Source organism: Protopterus annectens, chromosome 10.part0 (genome assembly GCF_019279795.1).
Source record: "Protopterus annectens isolate FY-2018-M chromosome 10.part0, PAN1.0, whole genome shotgun sequence".
NCBI classification, from domain to species: Eukaryota; Metazoa; Chordata; order Ceratodontiformes; family Protopteridae; genus Protopterus; species Protopterus annectens.
In genome coordinates, this window is record NC_056744.1 from 375,256,034 (window position 1) to 375,262,792 (window position 6,759).

Here is a 6,759-nt window from a genome sequence, read left to right on the forward strand (position 1 = left end):
CTCTACGCCGCACGGTCGGCGCAAGGCTAATGCCGTCCTTGCGCTGAGCTTCATGAATCCTGGGGAAAGACTTTAAAATCATTTTTTGAATGTGATGACAATTTTTTATTTCATCATCTTAGGTCTTATTATTTAAAAAATAATGTATGTTTAGATGTGGTAACTGTGTAACGTAAACACATTCATCACTGTACTAGTTTAACTTTTAAACATTGTAACTACACTGTTAATATTTCTGATTATTAAAAAAAAAAACAAAAAAAAAATCTGATGAAGCGTATGAGGAATACGTGAAAGCGCTCATTTCGTTGTTCTCTGTTTCTTGGAATAAAGAAGAAGTTTTGCTTTATCCTGGACTGATTTTCATTCTGTGAAAATAGTGACTGAAGTAGCCGTGTTGTTCTGGTTCACTTGTGTTCTATATTTGCATTTCTGATTATTGTAATTGTAATACATTTAATGTAGTTTACCTAGGCTTCTGTCATTTTTGTTTGAATTTTTGTATAGGCAAGACCACAAGAAAATTATCATACCGGATCAAAGAAACTGTTTAGCTATCAAAAACTGTTATCAATAAAATGCCTTACCCAAGCATAATGTTTTTTGCTCATGATTTAAATGTTTCAAATTCTTCGTTTAGAAAACGAGGCAGATTTTGTAGATGTTGATACTTTTCTCAAAAGTATGTGATCTCAGGTGGCAAATGTTTTTGAATGCTGACATCCTTCTGGTATTAATGACATAATGATGTATATACTGTACATAGGTTCATAGGTAGGTACTAGGCTATCTGCCTGAAGGCATTTATAAGCCTAGCCAGAATGTGTTGGCTTTTGCCGCCCCCTTAGATTAGTTCCCTGTGCCTCTGTCCAGCAGTGCCATTGAAGTGATCTGTGGGGTAAACTTTCTGTTTCCCATCCACTCGTCAAGGTTTCTCTTGAAGAGGGTTAGCGAGGAGCTCTGCCTAATGTAGACTGGAATCTTGTTCCAGAGCAAGGCAAGTCTCTGGGACAGGAATCTATCACTCCAGCACGTCCTATTTATTGTTGTGGTGAGGTTTAGATCCCTGGAGCATGTGGCTCGAGGGGATATGGTTTTCTTTAGGTGGAGCATGTCCATCAATTCTGGGTTGGACATGGCCTTGTATGTCAGGCAGAGATCACCTATGAGTAGGCAGTATGCAACCGAGTACAGCTGGAGTTTCTTCAGTCGAGCTGCATAGGGCATCTGCTTGAGGCCAGTAATCCTCTTGTGAGGTACTTCTGTGGTCTTCCCAGTTGTTGCAGGTGTCTTGTAAGGTACATCCCAAATGGGGCATTGTACTCTATGATGGGTCTGATGAGTGATGCATAGAGGGGCCCAATGACCTCTTTCGATCTTGATGCAAACCCTTTTGTGATTAGGTGGGCCACATAGAAGGATTTTGTAACCACTTTGGCAATGTGATTATCAAAGGAGAGGTTATTATTTGGTTGAGTCCCCAGATCCCTTATTACATCTTTCGGATTTAGGGGGCTACCACCTATGTGGTAATTTGTGGGTACTTTGATTTTTCCAAAGGGGATGACTATGCACTTTTTGGCATTTAGCTTGAGGCCATGGTTTTGACACCAGATATTTGTCTCAGTGAGACCCTTTTGGAGGATATCTGTGTCAGCTGGAAAGTCAGTTATAGCCCCTAGTTTTCAGTCGTCTGCGAACTTGGTCAGCCATAGTTCTCCTGTGCTTGCCTGTACCTCTGAGAAGTATACGCTGAACAGGAGGGGTCCTAGGACTGAGCCCTGGGGAATGCCACTTGTAACCAGTTTAGAGTCAGACCTAGCTCCCACAACCCTTACCATGTGGGTTCTGTCCGTGAGCCAGCTGGCAACCCATCGCATGACGTAGGGGTTTATGTTCAGGCTGGTGAGCTTGTCTATAATACCTGAGTGGGGAATGGTGTTGAAGGCCTTTGTAAGGTCTAGGTAAGCTGTGTGGACCACCTTTCCCTCGTCTATAGCCTTAGTAACTGTCTCAAAGAAGTCCACCAGGTTTAGGAGGCATGATCTGCCCTTAACAAAGCTGAACTGGGTAGGGTCCAGTGTTTGGAGGTTTCCAGTGTCTCTGTTAATGAGATCCATGATGATGCACTCCATAGCTTTGCAGACTAAGCTAGTCAGGCTTATAGGGCAATAGTTCCTGGGGTCTGTTGTGGCTCCACCTTTGTGGAGTGGAGTAACTGTTGCTGTGCGCCACTCTGTGGGCATGTAGCCTGTGGAGAGACTGAGTTTAAACAGTGTGTTTAGGTGAGGGGTTAGTTCATCTTTGAGTTCATGTAGGATGCAGCCAGTCCCATTGATGCTGTGTTTCTGGCTTTGGAGAGGGCTGTTTTAACCTGAGTGTCTGTGATTTCAGGGGCACTACATTCTTCTGGTATAGTTATGGGCACTTTTGGGGGTGAGAGGGGGGGTGAAGTTTGGACTGAACCTGTCTGCCAGGATGTTGACTATATTGGTTGGTTCAGTGTATTTTGTGCCATTCTGCACTAACTCCAAGCAGATCTGAGAATTGCCACTTAGATTCTTGACATAGCTAAAGAATGCCTTGTGGTTATCTTTGGAGTCCATGGCAATTTTTCTTTCGAAGCTAGCCTTGGATGATTTTATGAGGGAACATAGTTTCTTGCTGATACTGATCAGGGATGTCTTCCCTTCTTGGGATTTTACTCTTTTCTGTACTAGTTTCCTCCTTCTATTGTATAGCTTGTTTATAGCAGGGGTCCACCAGACTGGTATCCTTTTCTTGGAGGAGTGAATCTTGGTTTTGTTTGGGATAGCATGATCTATGCATTCTTATAGGTGCCCGTAGAGTGTATTAGTAAAGGATTTTGCAGCTTGGACAGCGTTATCCTTTAGCATGGGGGCTTTGAAACTTCCCACCTCGGTCTTAAGTAACGTGAAGTTTGCTTTTGAAAACTTTTTCATGGTGGTTTCTTTGACCGGGGGTGGTGGCGGAATGTGGATATACAGAGTGATTAGTTTATGGTCAGATCTAACCAGCGAGGGGTTGACCTCTGGTGTGGAACACCGGTCACCCATGTTGGTGATGACCAGGTCCAATATGTTGTCACCTCTGGTGGGGGTGTTGACCAGTTGATCTAGGGTGTTTGAGTTTATAAATTGTAGGAAATCTTGGGCAAGGGAGTTTGTACTTGAGTAGTTCTCCCAGTTAATATTTGGGTAATTGAAATCACCCAATATCAGGGTGTTTGGTAGGACCTTTATGTTTGCCATTGTGTCCAGGAATGCGGAGTGGTGGTCCTGGGACATGGTGGGTGATCTGTAGCAAGCTATAATTTGAATAGCAGTTTTGCTCATTGTTAGTTGCACGTGGATGATCTCTGAAGCATCATGCTGTGCCACTAACCTGGAGGTGTGGTTATCCTTGATGAATATGGATACTCCCTCACCTTTTGTATTTCGGTCCGGGTTTTGTGGCCGAAATGTATGGTAAGAGTTGTAGCCTGGTAGTGCTGGGGTGCTCTTTGGAGCCTTAAACCATGTTTCTGTTACTACACATATATCGATTTTCTCCATACTGAGGAGTGCCTCGACTGCATGCATTTTGAGGTTTAGCCTTCTGGCATTGAGAAACATTACCGTCAGTTTTTTGTTACTTGTGCTATTTACGGCGGTGGGTTTGTCTTTTGAGCCTTGCCTAAAAAAGGTACTATGTGGGTGGCAAGAGCCTTGGCCAGTATTTGAAAGCCTAAGGGTGACAGGTGCAAGCTGTCTCTAGCGAAGCAGCGTGGCTTGTCGAGCATGTCATCCCAGGCTGACAGACACTGGATCCCCTTTGAATGACACCAGAAGCTTAGCCAATTGTTGAAATTGATAATTTTTTCTCTATACTGTGGTATCTTTCCTGGTGAGGGCAGGATGCTACTCAGGGTCAGGGTCATACCGGCCTGGGCTATGTGATCAGAGAGCTCCTCCACGTCTCTTTTCATGTAGTCCAGGGATGTACGGCTCAGGTCATTCACACAAACATGGACAATGACAGAGTTATATTTGTACTTGTTCTGGAGTGACCTGAGTGCTTGTGTTATGTGGCTGATCCTGGCACGCGACAGGCAGCTAACAGTAACCTTCTCCTTGTTCAGCCTAGTGAGTGGGACGTCAGTGTGCCTGACTATAGAGCCACCTATTACTAGTGTGTTGGGTATGTTATTTTGCCTTAAGGGCTGTGATTGTGTGGCACACTGGTTTTGTGAAGTACGCATTTCATGGTTTGTATTGGGGGGTGGAGGTTGCTTGGATGTCTGCTTTGGAGGTCTCTGTTGCTTCTGCAGATTTTTATTTATTAGAGCCTCTGAGTATGTTTTCTTGTATTTATGTGTGTTTTTTGCCAGTGCTGGTTTCATAGGTCTATGTGAGACTGGTGGTGTGATGCAAGTAATTCCCTTCTCCTCTTGACTGCCTAGTCCAGTCTTGGGTTGAGAGAGCTTAGCCTCCAGTTTGGCTGTATAATTGCATCTCTCGCATGTATTAGTGTTTGGTGGAAGGAAGAGAGGGTTGTCTGTGTACATGAGGCAATTGTAACATTGCCTCAAAATGCCCAGATTCACCAGTTGGACCGGAGAGTATATCTGAACCTGCCCTTTGGACATGCCTGGATAGGTACAGTGAACTGTTTTACTGATTGGCTGGTAAGGTCGAATAGAGAGCCTTGTCCTTCTCTATAGTATGGGGGGGGGGGGGGGGTCTAGTGCTAAGGTTTATTAGTGCTTGCTATGAGATTTGAGCAAGTGCCGGTATGAGAAGTGAATGGTTTGAGTGCTTAAGTTGAAAGTTTGTGTGGTTACAAGGGAAAAATTGAAGGGTAGACTTTGTGGAGCCGGGAATAGTTATACCCTAGCTAACTGGCGCTGCCAGGCATGCAAAACCGCACAAATGCAGGTTTTATATCAGGGAAATGAAAGAGATAGAAATTAGCCCAAAATGGCCAATAAACTACTAATTTCTGGGCTGAAACCACTCCTCCAGGGACAGATAGACTGCTCAAAGCTCCCTCTCTCACAGTGAACAGAGAAACTTCCTTCTATCCATGTAAGGTATGGGCAAAAACAGAAACTTGTAACACAGCCCTGAATTCAGCACTAACCTGAAAACTGGACAATACTAGCTTACAAAGGCAGGAAAACAAGTATATATTTTTTGTTTTTTTTTTCAGAAAATAAAGCAGATACAATCAAAAAACACTTTAAATGCACAGAAATGGCTATCACACTTGAGTGTGTAGCCTGCAACAGTTAAACAGGTAATTTAAACACAAAAAACGACTTTGTTAAAGTGCAGGCAGTAAAATAAGTACAATATGTAGCTGAAACAAGCTTTCTAAATCACAGAAACTCTAGAAAATCGGCATTTTAGGCAGAATTAGCTAAAGGCAGCAAGAAAATGCAGAAAAATGATACTTAATCACTCCAAGGTCTCTCTTTTGTCTCTTGGCTGCTGTAGAACTCTGCAGGGCACCAGGCAGGACCAGGCAGATGTGTACATATGTACACACACACACACACACACACACACATATATATATATATATATATATATATATATATATATATATATATACATACACACACAATTTATATATATATCTATGTATATCTATATCTATATCTATATCTATATATATTTATATATATATATATATATATTATATATATATATATATATATATATATATATATATATATATTTATATATATATATATATATATATATATATATATATATATATATATATATATATATATATATATATAGAGAGAGAGAGAGATATCTGAGATTACACTACTGGGGGGATAAGGGGCAAAGTTCAACAGGGTGGCCAAGCAGTTACTTACCTGGAGTGGAAAGTCGGTATTCTGGGATGTTGCTGTTCCATGGTTGTTGGCCTTTTCGTCTCGGCTATCTGAAAGTCGGGTAAATGAACATTCGATGTACTGAAGTAGACCTATATATATATATATATATATATATATATATATTTGTGTGTCTGTGTGTGTGTATGTATGTGTGTGTGTGTCTGTGTGTGTATATATATATATATATATATATATATATATATGTATATATATATATATATATATATATATATATATATATATATATATATATATATATATATACACACACACACAATTCACTGAAAGTTATATATGGCCTTTTCCCTACTGTTGTGCGACCCTGGAGTTAGAATATATAGTAAGGGGGGTATGGGTGGCATAGCCCCCCACCCATTTTAAATATTTTGAACTATACACATGGATAATTTCAATAAATTACTCTTTTCTAAACTTAATATATATCCATACTTTGTGGGGGGCTATGTCCTCCACCCTTACTATATATTCTAACTCCAGGGTCGAACTACAGTGAGGAAAAGGCCATATATAACTTTCAGTGAAATGTGTTTCAGTGAATTAAGTTTTCAGTGAATTGTGCTTTCAGTGATTTGTGCACAGTCATTTGAGTTTCATTGAAATGTGCTTTCAGTGAATAGTCCTAGACCCATATATATATATATATATTAATCCCAAAGTAGAAGGTGCACGTGACCGTACATAAACTGGTGCAAGAAGTGAATCCACATAAATCCCCAACAAGTTCTCCAGCACTCAGTAAAAAAGATTGTAGACAGCTGCTGTTTAGAGAAGTTTATTACAGCACAGTCTGCACCAAAATACACAGACCGGTGACCGGTTTCGCCAAA